The sequence below is a fragment of the Chiloscyllium plagiosum genome, unplaced genomic scaffold, assembly GCF_037043375.1.
Source record: "Chiloscyllium plagiosum isolate Xiang-an unplaced genomic scaffold, Cpla_swu_hap1 HiC_scaffold_1, whole genome shotgun sequence".
In the NCBI taxonomy this organism is placed as follows: domain Eukaryota; kingdom Metazoa; phylum Chordata; class Chondrichthyes; order Orectolobiformes; family Hemiscylliidae; genus Chiloscyllium; species Chiloscyllium plagiosum.
Window position 1 is genome coordinate 102612674 of NW_028270139.1, and position 24717 is coordinate 102637390.

A 24717-nucleotide genomic window follows, 5' to 3' on the forward strand; every position below is an offset into this window, starting at 1 on the left:
TCCGGCCTAATCGATTAACCAATGCATTGTCCTTGCTAAAATAGGTCCCCCTACTCCGTAAAACCCTTAAAACTTTCCTACTAATCTTCCTATGAAAAATATTCATGATTTTATACTTTCCCTCTCCACAATGTGATTTCAGAGCATATTTGGAAGACTTCCTTAATAGTTTGCAACATTTTGTGGAAATGAACCCACTGTTTCCAGTTTTCTATATTCCTCCTTTCTTGAATTGGTGTGTTATATTTGTAAAGACAAATATAACTTTTACTTTTTTTAAATTGTGGACTGAAATGAGAAAACAGCTGTGTTAAACCAGGGACGGCAAGCATTGCTGCATGGTTTGAAAGCAATTAACTTAATACCCATTGTGAACATTGGTTGCACAGCTGTGGGTTACAGCAGTGATTGCAGATGAACTTGAACCAAAGGGTTGTATACAAATACAGCTTTGGTTGGCAACAAGTAGCAGGTTAGTCACTGGTTACTAGTCCAGAAACCAATTAATAAGGTCTTCTACCTGCCAATAATTAGCAGGTTCTTAGCCTCAAGGGCTTGGGGCTTTGACCAAGATACAAAGAGGTCTTCAGATCATAACCAGCTTAAGAGCTCTCTCTCTCCAGCACAAGAACAATTTCAACAGATCCTGGACATTATTTTCTCAGTATTCCCTTTACCCATGTGTTCCCCAATCCCAGTCCATGTTTGTGTGCATGTTTGTGTTAAAAGGATAATAAGTTGATTAGAGATTTTATTAATGGAATTATATGCCGACATATAATTGTTTTATTGAGGCGAGAGACATATTACTTGCCATAAATAGTAATTTGAATCTGGTCTGCATTAACTTCCAATCTGAAAAAGCCAAGGATTTATTTCCAAATGGAATGGGCATATACCTTCCAAGTTCTTTTTAAAATAAAAGAGCAATAGAATCTGGCTATTTGAACAGGGACCCGTGCACCTATGTCCTGCTTGCTAATTTCCTTCCAAACTCCCAAAGCCTGCCTTCAAGACCTCCTCAGTCTTCTCCCCATGTCATTGGTACCAGCGTGGATCATAACATATGGGCCATAGTCATAGGGGATTCTATTGTGAGGGGAGTAGATAGGCGGTTCTGTGGCCAAAAACGGGATTCTCAGATGGTATGTTGCCTCCCAGGTGCTCGGGTCAGGGATGTCACCGATCGGCTACAGAGCATTCTAAAAGGGAAGGGTGAACAGCCAGTTGTCTTGGTGCATATAGGCACCAATGATATAAGTAGGAAACGAGATGAGGTCCTGAAAGAAGGATTCAGGGAGCGAGGAGAGAAGTTAAAGAGAAGGTCCTCAAAGGTAGTGATGTCGGATTACTACCAGTGCCACATGCTAACCAGCGTCGAAATGAAAAAATAGGCAGGATAAACACGTGGCTTGAGAGATGGTGTAGAAGGGAGGGGTTCAGATTTGCTGGGGATGGTGGGACTATTACAAAATGGACGGTCGAGATCTGAACCAGACCAGAACCAATGTCCTTGGGGGAGCTTTTGCTATTACTGTTGGGGAGTTTTTAAACTAATGTGACAGGTGGCTGGGAACTAGAAGAGAAAACAACTAGGCAATGAGGTGGAGACTGGAGACTGTAAGAATTATGAAGAAAGCATTAATAAAGGAAAGAGTAGGCAGAGAGCAAATGAGCGCAAAAAAAAACGGTGGCATGAAATGCATCTACTTTAAGGCGAGGAGTATAGTGTGTAAGGTAGATGAACTTAGGGTGCCTTGGATTGGTGCCTTGGGAGTATGATGTTATTGCAATCACAGAGACTTGGTTGAAGGAAGGGCATGAAGATTGGCAATTAAATGTTCCAGGATATCGACGCTTCAGACAGGACAAGGAGGGAAGTAAAAGGGAGGGGGGAGGGGTGGAGTTGCATTGCTGGTCAAAGACGATATCACGGCTGTGCTAAAGGAGCACACTATGGAGGTCTTGGGTAGTGAGGCATTATGGGTGGAGCTGAGAAATAAGAAGGTGCAGTCACACTATTGGGGCTGTATTACAGTAAGTGCGAGGTAGAAGAACAAATACGTAAACAGATTATGGGAAGTTGTAGAGGCAATAGGGTAGTGGTGATGGGAGATTTTAATTTTCTTAACGTCAGAGCTCTGGATGGGGCAGAATTTGTAAGAAGCATCCAGGAGAGTTTTCTAGAGCAGTATGTCAATAGTCTGATGAGGGAAGAGGCCATATTGGACCTAGTAGTGGGAAACGAGCCAGGACAGGTGGGAGAAGTTGCGGTGGGGGATTTCTTTGGGAACAGTGACCACAATTCTGTAAGTTTTAGACTACTCGTAGATAAAGAAGAGAGTGGTCCTAAGGGAAGAGTATTAAACTGGGCCAAGGCCAATTATATCAAAATTAGGCAGGAGCTCGGAAATGTGGATTGGACACAGCTATTAGAAGGGAAGTCCACATTTGATATGTGGGAGGCTTTCAAAGATAAGTTAAAAATAGTGCAGGATAGGCAAGTCCTGTTGAAGACAAAGGATAAGAAGGCCAAGATTCGTGAACCGTGGATGAAAGGAGAAATTGTACGACTAGCCAAGAGGAAAAGGGAAGCACACATAAGGTCTAGGCAGCTAAGAACAGAACAGACCCTGGAAGAATATTGGAAGAGTAGGACAAGTCTTAAAAGAGGAATGAAGCAGGCTAAAAGGGGTCATGAAATAGCTTTAGCGAGCAGAATTAAGGAGAATCCCAAAGCATTTTATTCTTTTTTAAGAAGCAAGCGGGTAACTACAGAAAGAATTGGTCCACTAAAGGATAACGAAGGAAGACTGTGTGTCGAACCTGAGAGAATAGAACATAGAACATAGAACAATACAGCACAGAACAGGCCCTTCGGCCCACGTGAGTCGTGAAGTGATGTTGCCGAACATCTGTCCTAGCTTAAGCACCCATCCATGTACCTATCCAATTGCCGCTTAAAGGTCACCAATGATTCTGACTCTACCACTCCCACAGGCAGCGCATTCCATGCCCCCACCACTTTCTGGGTAAAGAACCTACCCCTGACATCCTCCCTATACCTTCCACCCTTCACCTTAAATTTATGTCCCCTTGTAACACTCTGTTGTACCCAGGGAAAAAGTTTCTGACTGTCTACTCTATCTATTCCTCTGATCATCTTATAAACCTCGATCAAGTCACCCCTCATCCTTTGCCGTTCCAATGAGAAAAGGCCGAGCACACTCAACCTATCCTCGTACGACCTATTCTCCATTCCAGGCAACATCCTGGTAAATCTTCTCTGCACCCTCTCCAAAGCTTCCACATCTTTCCTGAAGTGAGGCGACCAGAACTGCACACAGTACTCCAAATGTGGCCTAACCAAAGTCCTGTACAGTTGCAACATCACTTCACGACTCTTGAATTCAATCCCTCTGCTAATGAACGCTAATACACCATAGGCCTTCTTACAAGCTCTATCCACCTGAGTGGCAACTTTCAAAGATCTATGTACATAGACCCCAAGATCCCTCTGTTCCTCCACCACACTAAGAACCCTACCGTTAACCCTGTATTCCGCATTCTTATTTGTCCGTCCAAAATGGACAACCTCACACTTGGCAGGGTTGAACTCTATCTGCCACTCCTCAGCCCAGCTCTGCATCATATCCAAGTCCCTTTGCAGCCGACAAGAGCCCTCCTCACTATCCACAACTCCACCAATCTTCGTATCATCTGTAAATTTACTGACCCACCCTTCGACTCCCTCATCCAAGTCATTAATAAAAATTACGAACAGCAGAGGACCCAGAACTGATCCCTGTGGAACTCCACTTGTAACTAGGCTCCAGGCTGAATATTTACCATCTACCACCACTCTCTGACTACGACCGGTTAGCCAGTTTTCTATCCACTTGGCCAAATTTCCCTCTATCCCATGCCTCCTGACTTTCCGCATAAGCCTACCATGGGGAACCTTATCAAATGCCTTACTAAAATCCATGTATACTATATCCACTGCTCTACCCTCATCCACATGCTTGGTCACCTCCTCAAAGAATTCAATCAGACTTGTAAGGCAAGACCGACCCTTCACAAATTCGTGCTGGCTGTCCCTAATCAAGCAGTGCCTTTCCAGATACTCATAAATCCTATCCCTCAGTACCCTTTCCATTACTTTACCTACCACCGAAGTAAGACTAACTGGCCTGTAATTCCCGGGGTTATCCCTATTCCCTTTTTTGACCAGGGGCACAACATTCGCCACTCTCCAGTCCCCTGGTACCACCCCCCGTTGACAGTGAAGATGAAAAGATCATTGCCAACGGTACTACAATTTCCTCTCTTGTTTCCCACATGATCCTAGGATATATCCCATCAGGCCCGGGGTACTTGTCTATCCTCAAGTTGTTCAAAATGTCCAACACATCTTCCTTCCTAACACTTATCTCCTCTAGCTTACCAGTCCGTTTCACACTCACCTCTTCAACAATACGGTTCCTCTCATTTGTAAATACTGAAGAAAAGTACTCATTCAAGACCTCTCCTATCTCTTCCGACTCAATACACAGTCTCCCACTACTGTCCTTGATTGGACCTACCCTCGTTCTCGTCATTCTCATGTTTCTCACATACGCATAAAATGCCTTTGGGTTATCCTTGTTCTTATCCGCCAAAGATTTTTCATGCCCTCTCTTGGCTCTCCTAATCCCTTTCTTCAGGTCCCTTCTGGCTATCCTGTATCCCTCCACTGCTCTGTCTGAACCCTGTTTCCTCAACCTATGTAAGCCTCCTTCTTCCTCTTTACAAGACATTCAACCTCCCTCGTCAACCAAGGTTCCCTCACACGACCATTTCTTTCCTGTCTGACCGGTACATACATATCAAGGACACGTCGTATCTGTTCCTTGAAAAAGAATGGCTGAGATTCTGAATGATTACTTTGCATCATGGTTCACTGAGGAGAGGAACATGATGAATGTTGAGATTAGAGATAGAAGTTTGATTAGTCTGGATCACGTTGACATAAGTAGGGAAGATGTGTTGGGTAGGCTAGAGGTTATTAAGGTGGACAAATCTCCAGGACTGGATGGGATCTATCCCAGGTTGCTGAGGGAGGCGAGAGAGGAAATAGCTGGGGCCCTGACAGATATCTTTGTGGCATCCTGAAATACAGGTGAGGAGCCAGAGGACTGGAGGGTTGCTCATGTTGTCCCCCTGTACAAGAAGGGTAGTAGGGATAATCCGGATAATTACAGACCAGTGAGCCTGACGTTGGTAGTGGGAAAGTTGCTGGTGAAAGTACAGAGGGATAGGATCTATTTATATTTAGAAAAGAATGGGCTTATTAGTGACAGGCAACATGCTTTTGTGCGGGGGAGATCGTGCCTTACCAACTTAGTGTTCTTTGAGGAAGTGACCAAGTTGATAGATGAAGGAAGGGCTGCTGATGTCGTAAACATGGACTTTAGTAAGGTATCCGATAAGGTTCCCCATGGTAGACTAATGGAGAAAGTGAAGTTACATGGTGTGCAGGGTGTTCTAGCTAGATGGATAAAGAATTGGTTGAGCAAGAGGAGACAGAGAGTAGGAGTTGAAGGGGGTTTCTCGAAATGGAGAAAGGTGACTAGTAGTGTTCCACAGGGGTCAGTGTTGGGGCCACTGTTGTTTGTAATATACATAAATGATCTGGAAGAGGGCACTGTTGGTATGATCAGCAAGTTTGCAGATGACGCGAAGATTGGTGGAATAGCAGAAAGTATAAGGGACTGTCAGAGAATACAGGAGGATATAGATAGACTGGAGTTGGACGGAAAAGTGGCAGATTGATTTCAATCCAGACAAATGTAAGGTGATGCATTTAGGCAAGACTAATTCTAGAGAGAATTATACAATGAACAGAAGAGCCTTGGGAAAAGTTGATGGACAGAGAGATCTGGGATTGCAGGTCCATTGACCCTGAAGGGTGCTGCACAGGTGGATAGAGTGGTCAAGAAGGCATATAGTATGCTTGCCTTCATTGTATGGGGTATTGAGTATAAGAGCTGGCAAGTCATGTTAATACTGTACAAGATGTTCTGGTCGCCACGTTACCGAAAGGATGTGGACGCTTTGGAGAGGGTGCAGAGAAGGTTTACGAGGATTTTGCCTGGTATGGAAGGTGCTAGCTATGAAGAAAGGTTGAGTAGGTTAGGTTTATTTTCATTAGAAAAAAGGAGATTGAGGGGGGAACCAGATTGATGTTTATAAAATCATGAAGGGTATAGAAGGGTGGATAGCGACAAGTTTTTTCTCAGGGTGAAGGATTCAACAACGAGAGGTCACGCTTTCAAGGTGAGAGGTGGAAAGTTTAAGGGGGATACATGCGGCAAGTACTTCACGCAGAGGGTGGTGGGCATTTGGAACGTGTTGCCAGCAGAGGTGGTAGAGGCAGGCATGGTAGATTCATTTAAGATGTGTCTGGATAAATGCATAAGTAGGTGGGGAGTAGAGGGATACAGATGCTTAGGAATTGACCGACAGGTTTAGACAGTACATTTGAATCAGCTGAGGCTTGGAGGGCCGAAGGGCCTGTTCCTGGGCTGTAAATTTTCTTTGTTCTTATATGGCTCCACATTCTTCCTCCAGTATAGCATCCAGCAGCATTCACATGACATCGTTCACCCTAGAAACATGAAGGCAATAACAGCCTAGAGTAATGTCACGAGTACAGACATAGCTGCCTGATCCCTGACTATAGGATCCTCTACCACAATTACTCAAAACTCTTATTACTTCAATTCTTACTCCTGTACAGCACAGTCTCCCATGGTGCTACAAGTATGGCTCTGGATTCACTTCCCTAAGGAGCCATTGCCCTCAATTGTATGCAAAATGGAAAACCAATGAGGAAATAATATAGGCTGAGGGAACTCATTCACTGCCTGCCTACCTCTGAAACACATTAAACCAACACACTAAAACAGCAGCTAATGAACTTGAAAGATCCTACACAGACAACAAGAAAAACTAACGTCATTTACAAGGTACCTTGCAAAAACTGTAACAAACACTACATTGGAAAAACAGGCAGAAAATTGGCCACCAGGATACATGAACATCAACTCGCCACAAAAAGACATGACCCACTCTCACTAGTATCCTTACATACAGATGAGGAAGGACACTACTTTGACTGGGACAACACATGAATCCTAGGTCAAATCAAACAGACACAAGAATTCTGAGAAGCACACTGGCTCCACTCCTCTGCTTTGTTCCGCGAATCGTTAAGGACAAGCTAGAGGCCCTGAACCTAACAAGGCTTCTGCAAACTGAATTTGTCCAATTTACCTGCATTTGGCTCATCTCCCTGTAAACAGTTCCTTTTCATTTACCTGTCCAAATGTCTTCAATGCTGTAAGTGTACTTGCATCTCCCACTTCCTCTGGCTGTTCATTCCACATACAAACCACGTGTGTGAAAATGTTGCTCTTCAGGTTCCTTTAAAGTCTTTCACCTCTCACCTTAAAATTATGCCCTCTATTTTGAGCTCCCCTACGCTGGGGAAAAGACCTTTGCTTCACCTTACCTGTGCCCCTTATTTTATAAGCCTCCTTATGCACCAGTGAAAAAAGTTCCAGCCTTTCCTTATGACTCAAATCCCAGCCAGAACCATTTTGCATCAATCCACAGCAGGTAAGTTGTTGCAAGCAATTCTGACGCACAGAATTTACATGTATTTGGAAAGCAAAGTCTAAATTAGCGATAGTCAATATGGCTTAGCATGTGGGAATTCATGTCACACTAACTTGATTGAGTTTTTTTTAAAAAGAAGTGACAAAGGGGATTGAAGGCGGCACAGCAGTGTCTATACTGACTTCAGCAAGGCATTTGACAAGGTTCCACCTGGTGGACTGGTTATGAAATGTTAAAGGGTTAATTTATTCTGCTGACAGTTAAGAAATTGGATGTCCTGGAGGGATGTGTTTTTCTGTCTTGCAGACAGGATGTGACAATCTAATCAGACACGGCTTTCGTGAATAACCCAATCAGACACAGCTTTAGGGAATAACCCAATCAACTTACATTGTGTCTTGAATGGCATGTGACTGTGGGGGAATGGCAGGGGATTGTCTTGTGGGCATTACTAGTAATGTAAAATCCTCTTTAAAGGAGAACTGTTCCCTTGTTCAGAGATTCTTGTTTGACATGCTCCGCAAGCATTGCGAAGAGTGTTAAGAATCCTCCAGAGCGCTTGTACTTGCTTAATAAATTTTGGCTGTTCACAAAGTTGGCATATTGCAGTTGCATAAGTATCTTAGAATCTCAAGAAAAAGAACCTAGCAGTTAACAAGCTTAGATCACATGGAATACAGGGACAGCTAGCCACTTGGATACAAAATTGGCTTGACGGTAGGAGACAGAGGGTGATGGTGGAAAGTGTTTTTCAAACTGGAAGCCTATGACCAGCGGTGTGCTGCAAGGATCGATGCAGGGTTCACTGCTTTTTGTTATTTTTGTGTAAATGATTTGGATGTGAATCTAGCAAGTGGTGAGGAAGTTTGCAGATGACATTAAAATTGCTCGCCGAGTACATCGCAAACAAGGTTACCTCAGAGTACAACAGGACCTTGATCACATCAGTAAATGCACCAAAGAGTGAAAACTGGAGTTTAAATTAGATAAATGTGAGATTCTCCATTTTAGTCAGGCAAATCACAGCAGGACTTGCACACTTAATGGTCAGCACCTGGAGAGTGTTGCCAAACAAACTCACCTTGGGGTGCTGGTTCATAGTTCCTTTATTTGCAGAGACAAATGGTCGTGAAAGCAGCATTTGGTATGCTTGCGTTTACTGGTCATTGCATTGAGCATAGGATTTGGAAGGTCATGGTACAGCTGTACAGGACAGTGGTTAAGCCATTATTGGAATACTGTTTTCGATTCTGGTCTCCCTACGACAGGAAAGATGTTGTCAAACTTCAAAGCGTTCAGAAAAGATTTAGATGAAGTTTGCTCGCTTAGCTGGAAGGTTTGTTTTCAGACGTTTTGTGACTATACTACATAACATCATCAGTGAGCCTCCAGTGAAGCATTGGTGGTATGCCCCACTTTTCATTTGTGTTTAGGTTTCCTTGGGTTGGTGATGTCATTTCCAATGGTGATGTCATTTCCTGTCCTTTTTCTCAGAGGTTGGTAAATGGGATCCAAGTCATTGTGTTTGTTGATAGAGTTCTGGTTGGAATGCCACGCTTCTGGGAAATCCTCATGCATGTCTCTGTTTGGCTTGTCCTAGGATAGAGGAAATCTTCAAGACCATCAACAATACCTTTACTGGCATAAAATTCACTAAAGGGAAGGAAACAACAACAAATTGCTATTGCTACATATCACAATACAGCAAAGAGTCCATGGGAACGTCAAACCAGCAACGACAAGAAAACAACACATACTGACCAAATACTGAATTACAGAAGCAGTCATCCCAACATCCACAAAACAAAGCTGCATTAGAACATTATTTCAATGAGCCATCACACACTGCACCCACAGATGAACTACGAAGAGCAGAGGAAAATCACCTATTCAGTGTATTCAAAAAGAATGGGTACCCAATTAACCCAGTCCGCTGATTTCTCAGTGACAAACCCAAACAAGCAGACAAAACGTGCCCACAAACCCTAGCCATTCTCCCCTATATCAAAAACATCTAGAAAATGACTGCCAGACTACACAGACCCCTAGGCATCATGACAGACCCCTAGGCATCGTGGCAGCCTACAAACCCACCAACATGCTAAAACAGCAGCTAATGAACTTGTAAGACCCTATAGAGACAAGCTGAACTAACGTCATGTTGTGAAACATGAAAGGGTTCAGAAAAGATTTACAAGGATGTTGCCAGGGTTGGAGGATTTGCGCTATCGGGAGAGGCTGAACAGGCTGGGGCTGTTTTCCCTGAAGCATTGGAGGCTAAGGGGTGACCTTATAAAGGTTTACAAAATTGAGGGGCATGCTTAGGATAAATAGACAAAGTCTTTTCCCTGGGATGGGGGAGTCCAGAATTAGAGGGCATAGATTTAGGGTGAGAGGGGAAAGATATAAAAGAGACCTAAGGGGCAACAGTTTCACACAGAGGGTGGTACGTATATGGAATGTGCTGCAGAGGAAGTGGTGGAATCTAGTACAATTGCAACATTTAAAAGGCATTTGGATGGGTATATGAATAGGAAGGGTTTGGAGAGATATGGATAGGACTAAATTGGGTTGGGATACCTGGTCGACATGGACGGGTTGGACCGAAGGGTCTGTTTCCATGCTATAAAATATCTTGACTGTATAACTCTATGACCACTTCAACTGGGACAACATATTCACCCTAAGATCAGCCGAACAGAGACAAGCATGAGAATTCCTGGAAGCATGGCATTCCAACCGGAACTCTATCAACAAACAATGGACTTGGATCCCATTTACCACCTGAGAAACGGAACATGAAATGGCATCACCACATGAAATGGCATCACCGACCCAAGGAAACCTAAACAAATAAAAAGTGGGCCATACCACCAGTGCTTCACCAGAGGCTCACTGATGACGTTACCTAGTATGGTGAAGAAATTCTGAAAACAAACCTTCCAGCTCAGCGAGCAAACTTACATCCAGAACCTGAACCTGAGCGACAAATTTTCTCAAAACTCACAATTTACAAGGATGTTGCCAGGGTTGCCAGACATTTTATCCCTGGAGCACAGGAGGCTGAGGGGTGACATTATAGAAGGTTATAAAATCATGATGAATAGCCAAGGTCTTTTCGCTAGGGTAGGGAAGACCAAAACTAGAGGGCATAGGTTTAAGGGACCCAAAGGGCAACTTTTTCCACACAGTGATGTATGTATGGAACAAGCTACCAAAGGATGTGGTCGAAGGGAGTAGAATTAGATGTTTGGACAGGTACATGGATATCAAAAGACTCAGATGAGATGAGCCAAATGCAGGCGAGTTCAACTGGGACTAGTTCAGTTTGAGAAACCTGGTCAGCTCGGACAAGTTGGACTGGAGGGTCTGTTTCTGTGCTGTATGACCCTGTCAGCAAAGTGCAGCAAATCTCATTTTCCTCTGTCCTATAAAATGAACTATCAGATAGATTTTCCATATACAGTCATGTAAAAGTCGATATCATATAAAAGTCGACCTTTTATTTTTGGCCTAAAAATCTTGTATTTTTCATATATCTCGTGTAAAAGTCGACCCTACTACATCACATTATAAAATCTCATACCGATGAAACTCCATGTTCCCATTAACCCACTTAAACAAAATCACATTCATTCATACTGGTAACTTTACTCATCGCCCTTTGTTTACTATATTGAGTCTCTTCTCATTCATAATTCTATTTAGCCCATTTGGTTTACTACAGCAGGTTTTGATTCATTCACTCATTCACTCCCGAAGTCTACCAGTACTTATTGCACTTTGTTCACTGTACATTTAAAAGCTTTTATTGTTAAAAAGTTAATAATTTTGATTGTGCCATTATATCTGAATAAAAGTGAGATATACTAGCTCAGTATCTTTAATTCTTTGACAAATTTGAAAATGTTGTTGAGGTTCATAACATACGCAAGTAAATGGGAGGGAAATGGAAGAAGTTCAAGAAGCTTACACATTCAGAATTTAATAAATGTTTCAACCAGGCCACAACGATGTTGAACAGTGTGATTTTGCAGGATTTCCATGAATCTTTGACGTTAAATTTTATTTATACATACTGGAATGAAAATTTATGACTGGTAATTCATTCATATTTCTCTTGCTTTTATTCAGTAATTACCTTTACCGTAATTCATTGTGTTTTTTCTCTTTACCCGGGATTAGTTGAGTGATCAAATGGACTTCTGCTAATCCTAATGGGAATTCAAACTGCAGCGTGAAATTTCAGCTCCTCAAACTAGTGCTCATGTAATCGTCAACCCTGTTAGTTGAACCTTTAAAAATAGTCTAAAAATTTTGACTTTTACACAAGTATATACAGTCGAGTTCAGAAGAGGCCCTTCAGCCCATCAAGACTGTACTACCAAAAGATATAATCCACCATTGTTATTTTTGCTAGAGAGATGTGGATTCATGCCCAATTTCAGCAAGTACAAAACCTAGTAACACCAATGCAGTACTGAGGGATGCTGTTGAAAGTGCCGATTTTGGAAAATGCTGAAATGGAAAGTGCTAAACCTAAGGTGCCACCTTCTCTTTTAAGTCCATATAAACAATTCCAATGCACCACATTAAAGAGCAGTGTGGTCCCTTGACTGGTCACAATTTACTCTTTATCAACATCACAAAAGTAGGTTAGCTGTGTTTGGACTAGACCAAACCCCCTCAAAATATTCAAGGATAGTGTGGATCCTAACTTGTTCTTATTTTAATGGTAAACTTAAGGTGCTGCATTCCAGGTGCAATTCAATTGGTCAAACTACCAGATTGAAAGCAAAGTACACTTTATACATTCAGTATGGTTAAAATGCAACAAAAAAGAAGGAATTGGATGAATTGAACTTTATTGGAAAATTTAACAGAATAATAGATCCAGTAACTACTACGAAATAACTGTTCCAATATTGTAACATCCTCGAAATATACGTTTGGCAAAAGGCAAATTCAGAAAACAGATAATCTCATATGCAACTCCAGTCACAGGAAAAGAACCCCCAACTTTTGGCTCTAACCAAGAGGGGGAAAAAAAAGCTTCCACTTTAAGACCCCAAAGGCAACTGCTGAAAGCTAAAACCAACACTCTTTTTGGGATCTTGACCACAACCACTCAGACTGCCTCTATTGTTCCAACTTTTATTAAAAACCCCAAGGCCTCACAAGCTGTTTACTCTCGTGCCCGAGTAGACTGCTCATCACCTCTTCCTTAAAACCTCTCAACAGAAAAAAGGACACAGTACACCACTTATAGCAACAGTATCATTACATCTGGTAGTTATCACATTGCTATTTCGTACGTTATCATATTTCAGCTGTCCTTCATTAGCTGTAAAGCATTCTGAGATATCCTGACAGTGTAGGAGGCATATCTTCTCTTTACAGCTATATTACACATCTTTTCTGGATGATGTACCTGTTATTAGACCAATTTGAGAGCTTGGACACATGAACAAATAGATTGGAAAATGCATAACTAATTTTAGATACAGTTAGTTGCCAGAGAGTTAGCAGTCAGCCAGTGGTGCTATTTCATTAAACTGGGCTATTTTTGAATCCATGTCCCAAAGGCTTATCAACTTTATATGATATGAAAGACACCTACTATCATGCACATCTAAACACATGCTTTGGGAGTTTTTCTGTTAAAATTGGAACAGTGACATATGCTGATTGCACTTACAATCTCCAGGAGGGGACAGCAGCAGAGCACATGGAGGAGCAATGAGAATGAATACTGAGCACCAAGAAATGTGATGGACACAGCCAATGGTGACTGAGAAAATACAGTATCAGTTTCCATGTATTGCAAAACAATCAACAATGATTATGCAGCTCACGTCTCCAGTTTGAAGCAACAACCCAACTGTATTCACCATCTCTCTAGCCCATTTTGCTATTTCCCCATCCTCACAGCAGTTCAATTCTTGCACCAATGACCCAGTACATTACTCTTCAACACAGCTTTCTCTTGCTATCAATCCATATGTCTTTTGTCAGCAGTCTCCTAAGTCACCATCCATCAAGCTTGTCAAATCATTCTCCACAAACTAAAATATGGTTTCCTCCTTTATTCTCAACATGCAGGTTCAAAGAAAAAGAAAGCCCTCATGCAGGACTACTCAATAACCATCCCATTCCAACTCTTTCAAAATGCCTCCCCATACAAACAAACCATCTTTTCCTTCATTTGTTGCCTCTACCATCATGGACAGATCGCTAACAAAGTACAAGTGAATCATGGAAAGACAAGCTTCAGTCAGAAAAATAAAACATTGACATGTTCAGAACAATGCATGCTTTGGACTTATTCTCCATTCACGTCTCTCCTAGAATGCCAAATTTACACCATGATTTGGAGATGCCGGTGTTGGATTGGGGTGCACAAAGTTAAAAATCACACAATAACAGGTTATAGTCCAACAGGTTTAATTGGAAGCACTAGCTTTCGGAGTGCCACCTGATGAAGGAGCGGCGCTCAAATTTACACCAATATCATTGCATTTAGTGGACACTGTAGCTTTGAACTTGGGAAAACAGAATGACTACTCCTTTTCTTTTTGGAAAGTAGTTTTACAACAGGAAATTTGTATTAATGCAAATATATAACTTCACTGAAAATTATAGTGCACTTTGAGTTTGGGTTTGGTCATCATGAAGTAAGCTTATGTAGATTGAACAATATTGGTGCTTTTTTTTGCCCCGACTCAATTATTCTTTTAAAAAAACTCACTCCAAATTGTTATGATCCCAGCTGATGTTATTAACCGACAAGTTAAATATCAGATGGAAACCTAGCTTGATACATTTTTTCTTCTGTTCTAATGAAATTATGTCTCACTGAAACGTAAACATGCAATGCTGAAGATTTTGTTTTGACAATAAAACAAATTTATTAACAAAATATAAAAAATAACAAATCAAATCATCTACTTATAGTACCAATTCAAAGATTTTTAAACATATAATTCCATTAATCCAAAAATACTCCCTCATAAGAAAACAAAACAGCTTTTGCATGATACTGCAAAATACATTCGTGATACAGTACCCAAAACACTATTCGTACAATACTCACACCACAGTCCCTGATCTACCACCTCAGTACATTCATGTCAATGTGACTTCAGCTTTTAGACTGCAGATATCTTCTTCCTGGATGTATTATGGCCTGCTTAAATGTACTCAGTTGCAGGTAGGGTTTTATCTTTTGGGTTTTATCACAACTTGCCTGGGATTAATAATAACTCCCACTCTCAAATAAACTAGTTCACCATATCAACTTTTAATTTCTTAGGATCACTGGACTACACAATCCTTTTCCAATGACTTTGGAGGACTGCCCAAAACTCAAAGTGAAACATAAAGGAAACATTTCCCTCTCAAAGCCATAAATGTTTCTCTTTTAAAAATTCCAGAAATCTCTAACAAACCTTGCAGCCTCTTTATTTCTCTTGCTGGGTCACAAAACAATCCAAGATAAATAGCAAATCCATTAGTGGTACACATGAGAATATAGAAGGCATGGTTAGTAAATTTGCAGATGAAACCAAAATTGATGGTCTAATGAACAGTGAAGGTGGTTATCTAAGATGACCACAGAGATCTTGTTCACTTGGGTCAATGGGCTGAGGAGTGGCAGATGGGAGTTTAATTTGGATAAATGAAAGGTATTGCATTTTGATAAAACAAAAAAGGGCAGGATTTATACAATTTATGGGAGGATCCTGGGGAACAGAGAGATCTACATGTTCAGATACCTAGTTCTTTGAAGTTTGCATCACATATAGACAAAGTGGTTAAGGTGGCGTTTAGGACACTTGCTTTCACTGCTCAATGCTTTGAGTATCGCGGCTGGGACGTCATGTTGAGGTTGTACAGGAGGTTGGTGAGGCCCCTTCTGGAGTGGGTTGTGCTCTTCTGGTTGCCTGTTATAGAAGGATATTATTGAATTGAACAAGATTCAGAAAAGGTTCACCAAGATGTTGCCAGGAATGGAGGGTTTGAGTTATATGGAGTGTCTGGATAGACTGGGACTTTTTTCAATAGAATTTGAGGCTAAGGAGTGACCTTATAAAAGTTTATAAAATCATGAGGGGCACAGATAAGGTGAATGGCAGGAGTCTGTTCTCTACAGTGGCAGATTTCAAGACTGGGTGGCATATTTTTAAGGTCAGAGGAGAAAGATTTTAAAAAGACCTGATGTGCAATTTTTTTTTAAGAAACACAGTGTTTTGTGTGGCGAATGAACTTCCAATTAAAGTGGTGACTTGGGTAGAGTTACAACATTTAACAGACATTTAGAGGAGTACATGAATAAGGAATATTTGGAGGTATACAGGCCAAGCGCAGGCAGGACTAGTGTAATTTGGTCAGCAAAGGATCTGTTTCCATATTGCATGACTCTATGACAACCCATTCACTCTAAACCCAGGCTGCAAAAACTGCTTTTAAAAGAAATCACATGGAGACAGAAATACGTACAAGGTAATTATTAATTCCATACACATGGAAATCCCAAAAATTAAAAATCAATACTTACAATAAATAATATTAATCCCATATTAGTCTCCCAGCTTACATGACAAAATATTTACTTTTGTTAATTAAGCTGTGATGTTTAAGAACATGCTATAATTAGCAGTCACCTCATTAAATGTTCTCATTAAACCAGAGTAAAAACATTCACAATACAGAAACTGCCACACAAGAGACTGTCAAGCAATAAATATTTCAACCAAAACTATCTCCTCATATTCCATTTCTTGTCCTCTGCTTGTATATTCTTTCTTTTCAAATTCTGATTAAATATCAGTTTATGAGTAAATTGGGCATTTCCTGAGGTGTTTACAAGAATGAGGAACTTGAGCAAGAGGACAGGAATCCGGTTTCTGTCATCCATGTTGGTACTAATAAAGTTGAAAGGAGAAAGTGAAGGCTGCAGATGCTGGAGATCAGAGTCAAAAGGTGCAGTGCTGGCAAAACAGAGCTAGTCAGGCAGCAACCCAGAAGCAAGAGAGTCGATTTTTGAGTGTAAGCTTGAAACGTCAACTCTCCCGCTCCTCGGTGCTGCCTGACAGGCTATGCTTTTCCAGTACCACACTTTTTGACTCTAACAAGGTTGATAGTAGTGGAAAGGATATTCTGCTTAAATATTTTGAACATTGATGAGCTAAACTAAAAAACAGAAACACTAACGTAACAATCACATGATTACTACCTAAACCACAGGCAAACTGATATAGGGTAAATGAAGTAATAGAGTTAAAATGTGTGGTTTAAAGATTCCTATCGGAGGAGTGGATTTCATGAGGCACAAGGATCAGTACTACACAGTCAAAGGGACAGACCTTTGTTCTGGTTGGACAGCCTTCACATGAACCATCCTGGGAATAGTGTCCAGGGACCTACAGAGACAGGCTTTGAGCTAATGAGAGGTGAAGGTAACATTTAGGAGGGTAAAAACATTGGCTTCCATTCCTCCAACTGGCGCTCCTTTCCAACTACAAACTGGATTCATTCTTCTTACTGACCAATCATGTCGTATCCACTACCTGTATTCAACAATCACCACCTCACCACTCCATCCCTCTCCCCACCTTTATCTTTTGCCCCGCGTACCCCAACATCCATTCGTCAATAAAGGTTATACCAGAAATGTTAACTTCTCCACCTCCTGATGCTGGCTTGCTTGCTGTGTTCTTCCAGACTTCTGCTTCTCTACTTTGGATTCCAGCATTCTGTAGATTTTTTGTCTCAAACAAAAAGATATGGCAACATCTTGGCCAAATATTTTGTCAATGATACAAACATTAGGCAAGAATGGGCAGAGTTTACAAGCATTAAAAAAAAAAATGCATAAAGATTATAAGACCGTACAGGCTATCAAGTCTGGGCTGCCATTCAATTATGGCTGATGTATCTTAACCCCATTTTCATACCTTCTCTCCATAACCTTGGATCCCCTTATCAATTACTAATGAGGGAACAAAAATGTAATAACAAAATTAATAGTTCTTTACTTCAATGAATATAGCATTCAGAACAAAATAAATGAACTAATGGTACAAATGAGATTAATGGATTTGCTCTGAAATTCATTACCGACACACAGTTACAAGAAGTCTGAAGCCAAGAACTCTCTGTTCAGGGGTATGTGACTACTTAAAAAGGATAGGCAGCAAAGGGGTGACTGGGTGTACAAGATGGAATTCATACATTAGCAAGAAAAGATCTTGGACAAATCATGTAGAATCCACGTGAATGGAGCTAAGAATCTACAAGGGGAAGATGATACTGGTACAGAGGAACCTTGATTATCCAAACGACACAGGCGGGGAATATTTTGTTGGATAATCGAACGTTCGTATAGCACAGTTTAGCCAAGCATTGGGACCTTGCAATCTTGCCGGAGAACTGGAAATTTGGATAATCAAATGTCAGATAATCAAGGTTCCTCTGTAATTGTTTATAGGCCCCGAACAGATGCTGTTCTGTAGAACAGAGAATAAATCCGGAGAGAATGAAAGCATGAAAAAAAAAAATGCAATGTTAATCACGGATGCTTTCAACCTTCATGAGGATTGGGAAACTAAATTGACATGAGGTAGCTGTGAGAAAGAATTCACAGAGTTTATTTCGGATAATTATTGGAACAGTACATTGTTGATCTAACCAGGAGATAGCTATTTTAGCTCTGCATCTGTAATGAGGCAAGTTTAATAGTCATTGAGTTACACAACACAGAAACAGATCTTTTGGTCCAACTTGTGCATGCCGACCAAGTTTCCTAAACTAAACTAGTCCCCTTGCCTGCATTTGGCCCATATTCCTCTAAATCCTTCCTATTCATCTATGTGTCCAAATATCTTTTGAATGCCGTAACTGTACCTGCATTTACCACTTTCTCTGGCAGTTCATTCCACACACAAACCACCCGGTGTAGAATAGAGAACAACTGCAGAAAGCTACAATGCATATATGCATGAAACACCAAGCTAGCACACAGGTGCAGCAGGTAACCAGGCAAGCTAATGGAAGGTTAGTCTTTCTTTTCAGGGGCTGGAGTAGAAGAGTAGGGAAGCCTTAATGTAACTGTTCAAGGTGGTGCTCCAGATCACATCTGGAGTACTATAAGCAGTTTTGGTTCCCATATTTAAAGGAAGTTATAATTTCACTGGAGGCAGTTCAGAGAAGATTCACTCGAATGATCCCCAGTTTTGAGGGATTCCCTTATGAGCCAAGGATAATGGATTGGGACTCCTCTCATTGTTCTAAATTTCAGTGGGTAGAGACCTCATTGAAACGGATAGGATTCTAATGGGGTTTGACAGAGTACATGCTGAAAGGATACTTCCCCTCATGGCAGAATCTAGGATCAGAGATGTAGTCTCAGAAATAAGGGGCACTAATTTAGGACTAAGATCATGATGAATTTCTTCTCAGAGAACTGAGTGTCTTTGGAACTCCTTGCCACAGAAAGCAGCATTGTCAGAGTCCCTGGATATATTTAAGGCTGAAATTGGGAGATTCTAGATCAATGGGGATATCAAGGGTGACGGGAAAGGGCAGAAAGGTGGACATGAGGTGTGATGCTATACAATAATCCTATTGATTGGCAGAGCCGTCTTGAGGGGTCGAATGGCCTACTTCTACTCCCATTTCTTACCCCAACTCTGTCTCCGAAGATTAGCCAATCCTGTGTCCATGCTAAATGTACTACCTAAAACACAGTCGGAGAGACGTACAGCATGGAAACAGACCCTTCAGTCCAACCAGTCCATGCCAACCAGTAGTCGTACATGCAGTGCCCTTTGAAAATCCAAGTACATTACATACACTGATTTCCCTTCAAAAGATCCTCATTTATACTAAACATAAATATTTCTGAACCCAATCAGCCTGTATAAATTTGAAAATTGTAACACATGTATGTGAGGAATCTAATCTTATTTTATTCATTTTATAATATGACAGAACTTTAAAGTAATCCCCAGTAATCAATCTAATTACATTTTTACATAGAAAAAGATGGAGTGTAATGACCAGCATTGTTGAAATTTTAAAAAATCATGATTTTTGTTCAAGTTCTACCTCAATCTCATTAACAGCAAATTACAAAATCCTATACTGATCAAGATGTCAAAGCTTGCTCTGATTAGATTAGATTAGATTAAATTACCTACAGTATGGAAACAGGCCCTTTGGCCCAACAAGTCCACACCGAACCTCCGAACAGTAACCCACCCTGACCCTACATTTATCCCTGACTAATGCACCTCATCACCTCGGGGGATCTCCCATCCAACGCCTCCAACCTCATAGTCCCACAACCCCCCACCTCCCGCTTCTACCTCCTGCCCAAAATCCACAAACCTGACTGCCCCGGCCGACCCATTGTCTCCGCCTGCTCCTGCCCCACTGAACTCATCTCTGCGTACCTTGACACCGTCCTGTCCCCCTTAGTCCAAGAACTCCACACCTACGTTCGGGACACCACCCATGCCCTCCACCTGCTCCATGATTTTCGCTTCCCCGGTCCCCAACGCCTTATTTTCACCATGGACATCCAGTCCCTGTACACCTCCATCCCCCATCACGAAGGACTCAAAGCCCTCCGCTTCTTTCTTTCCCGCCGTACCGACCAGTACCCTTCCACTGACACCCTCCTTCGACTGACTGAACTGGTCCTCACCCTGAACAACTTCTCTTTCCAATCCTCCCACTTCCTCCAAACGAAAGGAGTAGCCATGGGCACCCGCATGGGCCCCAGCTATGCCTGCCTCTTCGTAGGATATGTGGAACAATCCATCTTCCGCAACTACACTGGCCCCACCCCCAACCTTTTCCTCCGCTACATCGATGACTGTATTCGGCGGCGCCTCGTGCTCCCACGAGGAAGTTGAACAGTTCATCCACTTCACCAACACCTTCCACCCCGACCTCAAATTCACCTGGACAGTCTCAGATTCCTCCCTCTCCTTCCTCGACCTTTCTATTTCTATCTCAGGCGACCGAATCAACACGGACATTTACTACAAACCGACCGACTCCCACAGCTACCTGGACTACACCTGCTCCCATCCTGCCCCCTGTAAAAACGCCATCCCATTCTCCCAATTCCTTCGACTCCACCGCATCTGCTCCCAGGAGGACCAGTTCCAAAAACGCACAACCCAGATGGCCTCCTTCTTCAAGGACCGCAATTTCCCCCCCGACGTGGTCGGCGATGCCCTCCACCGCATCTCTTCCACTTCCCGCTCCTCCACCCTTGAACCCCGCCCCTCCAACCGCCATCAGGACAGAACCCCACTGGTCCTCACCTACCACCCCACCAATCTCCATGTACAGCGCATCATCCGCCGTCATTTCCGCTACCTCCAAACGGACCCCACCACCAAGGATATATTTCCCTCCCCTCCCCTATCAGCATTCCGTAAAGACCACTCCCTCCGTGACTCCTTCGTCAGATCCACACCCCCCACCAACCCAACCTCCACTCCCGGCACCTTCCCCTGCAACCGCAGGAGGTGCAAGACTTGCGCCCACACCTCCACCCAAGGCCCCAAAGGAAACTTCCATATCCGCCACAGATTCACCTGCACCTCCACACATATCATCTATTGCATCCTCTGCACCCGATGTGGCCTCCTCTATACTGGGGAGACAGGCCGGCTACTTGCGGAGCGTTTCAGAGAACACCTCTGGGACACCCGGACCAACCAACCCAACCACCCTGTAGATCAACATTTCAATTCCCCCTCCCACTCCACCAAGGATATGCAGGTCTTTGGACTCCTCCATCGTCAGACCACAACAAAACGACGGTTGGAGGAAGAACGCCTCATCTTCCGGCTAGGAACCCTCCAACCACAAGGGGATGAACTCGGATTTCACCAGTTTCCTCATTTCCCCTCCCCCCACCCTGTCTCAGTCAAATCCATCAAATTCAGCACCGCCTTCCTAACCTGAGATCTTCTTCCCGACCTCTCCGCCCCCACCCCAGTCTGACCTATCACCCTCACCTTGACCTCTTTCCACCTATCACATTTCCGACGCCCCTCCCCCAAGTCCCTCCTCCCTACCTTTTATCTTAGCCTGCTGGACAAACTTTCCTCATTCCTGAAGAAGGGCTTATGCCCGAAACGTCGATTCTCCCGTTCCCTGGATGCTGCCTGACCTGCTGCGCTTTTCCAGCAACACATTTCCAGCTCTGATCTCCAGCATCTGCAGACCTCACTTTCTCCTCCCTAATGCACCTAACACTATGGGCAATTTAGCATGGCCAAATCACCGAACCTGCACATCTTTGGACTGTCGGAGGAAACCGGAACACCCAGAGGAAACCCACACAAACATGGAGAGAATGTGCAAACTCCACACAGACACAGACACAGACAGTCGCCCGACGCCAGAATTGAAACGTGGGTCCCTGGTGCTGTGAGGCAGTAGTGCTAACCACTGAGCCACCATGCTGCCCCTCTGATGTATACCAAATAGAAAAAGCTGCTAAAAAAAGTTCATTTTGAAAATTACTTTTAAACAGAACACCTTAACACTAATAATAACAAAATCAAAAATGATTAACTGGGGGATTCAAGATAGCGGCGACCCAGCAAGTCTGAGTCTGTAGTGCTCTGTCTAAGACTCGGGCAAAGTGGAGCACCCGCCTTCACCTCGCCCTTTAAATAATTTAAGATAGCTTTTGCCCAGCATAGTTAATCATTTTACACCAAACTTGGACAGCTTGGTGTTGTTTTTAAAATGACTAAGGGTAAAAACTCCCGCAGTTTGCAACAGGCAGGGAACCCTCCCCCACCCCCTTCACAGCAGCAGAGACGTCCGCGGCCGCTTCAGGGGACTTACCTGCATAGGTGAGCCTGATCTCTGGGATCAACAAACTTCAAGAGAAGATTGACGCCTTTACTGAAGAGTCCAGGTCCAGGTGGGAGTCGTTCTTGGTCATGCTGCAGAAGCATGACCGAGAAATCTAAAAACTTGAACAGCGCGTCGGAGGGGCGGAGCAACGGGCCACGTCCTCGAAGACTACTGCCGAGTCGTCTGTGGGTCGGGTCCAGGCTCTTGAGCAGCAAATCCGGAGCAGCACATCAACGACCTCAACAATTTGGGCTGTCGAGAAAACATTCGGTTGGTGTGCCTTCCCAAACCGGAAAAGGAAGGTCAGCTTGTCAACTTTCTGAAGCGATGGCTCCCACAAATATTAAAGTTGGAGTCAGGACCAGGCCAGGTGCAGGTGGAGTGGGCCCACCGGGTTGCTGTACACAGGCCCGGACCGGACCAGCGCGCCCACCCGGTTCTAATCCAACTATAAGGCCACGATGCACAAGGGATCCAGGATAATGTCATTTCAGGACTTGTCTCTAGTCGTGGTCCACAAGAGGAGGGCATTTAATGTGGCGAAGAAGCATCTAAGAGACCTAAATATTCAATATTCCATGCGTTACCCAGCAACACTGCGCTTCAGCCACGAAGGATCCCTATAGAACTTTGGATCACCGGAAAAAGCTAAAGAATTCTTGGACTCTCTTAAATAGATTGCGGGACTTAAACCGTATGGATAACAACATGATTTTGCCCCCCTACCCTCCTTTACCCTTTTTTCCTTCTTCATCTCTTTTCCATTATCTTTCCCTGGGGGTAGGGGCGGGCTTGTTCTTTACTCTCTCTTTGGTTTCTTTTTTACAATTCGTGCGGCTTATTCGATTTGTGTGGGAGGGGGCTTGTTTTGTTTTGTCTTTCTTTAAAGCGGGGTTTTCTTTTTTCATTTTACTTAGTTACCTGATACTTGCTGGGATTCTAACTTTGTAGTATAGAATACTTGAATTTGTCTACTCCATTCTATAATGCCTGGGCTGAGGGCAGGGCCCTCGCTAGGAAAGGTTATGGGAGGGTTATTGACAGGTAGCCACGCTCCCTGGGAGCAAGGGGTAAAGTCTCCTTTCAAGTATGTTTTGCATTGTTTTATTTTACTTAGGAATAATTTTTAATGGTGTTGTTGTAAATGTTTTAAAGAATTTTTGCATTTGTGAATTTTCTATGGTCTTTATTCAAGGTATTTTGGGTGGGGTTCTTCCTGAGGCGTCTCGATCATGGCTAGCCGTTCACTTAGGTAGTGCACTTGGAATGTCAAGGGAAGTAATTCACCAATCAAAAGGAAAAAGATATTATCAAGTCTCAAAAAAGAAAGGGTTGACACAGCTCTCCTACAGGAGACACATCTACTTGACAAAGAATACTTAAAGCTACAACAGGGTGGATTTGATCAGGCTTTTTCCTCATCTTTCAGTTCAAAAAGTAGGGGAGTAGTCATTCTCATTCGGAAGAATCTTCCTTTCCAAATGTTAAGCCAGATAAATGATGAGTCTGGACGGTATATACTGATCAAAGCCCTAATATATAAGACCATTAGACCATAAGACATAGGAGTGGAAGTAAGGCCATTCGGCCCATCGAGTCCACTCCGCCATTCAATCATGGCTGATGCGCATTTCAGCTCCACTTACCAGCGTTCTCCCCGTAGCCCTTAATTCCTCTCGACAACAAGATCTATCAATCTCGGCCTTGAAGACATTTAGCGTCCCGGCTTCCACTGCACTCCGTGGCAATGAATTCCATAGGCCCACCACTCTCTGGCTGAAGAAATGTCTCCGCATTTCTGTTCTGAAATGACCCCCTCTAATTCTAAGGCTGTGTCCACGGGTCCTAGTCTCCTCGTCTAACGGAAACAATTTCCTAGCATCCACGTTTTCCAAGCCATGTATTATTTTGTACGTCTCTATTAAGTCTCCCCTTAATCTTCTAAACTCCAACGAATACAATCCCAGTATCCTCAGCCGTTCCTCATATGTTAGACCTGTCATTCCAGGGATCATCCGTGTGAATCTCTGCTGGACACGTTCCAGTGCCAGTATGTCCTTTCTGAGGTGTGGGGACCAAAACTGGACACAGTACTCCAAATGGGGCCTAACCAGAGCTTTATAAAGTCTTAGTAGTACATCTCTGCTTTTATATTCCAACCCT

General features: G+C 42.9%; 1 protein-coding gene across 12 annotated transcripts in view; it reads right to left on the reverse strand.

Annotated features, from left to right (window-relative positions):
- unc13bb (unc-13 homolog Bb (C. elegans)) overlaps window positions 1-24717 on the reverse strand; it is a 640614-nt gene that overhangs the window by 568982 nt on the left and 46915 nt on the right. The gene's annotated exons all lie outside the window — the stretch shown is intronic.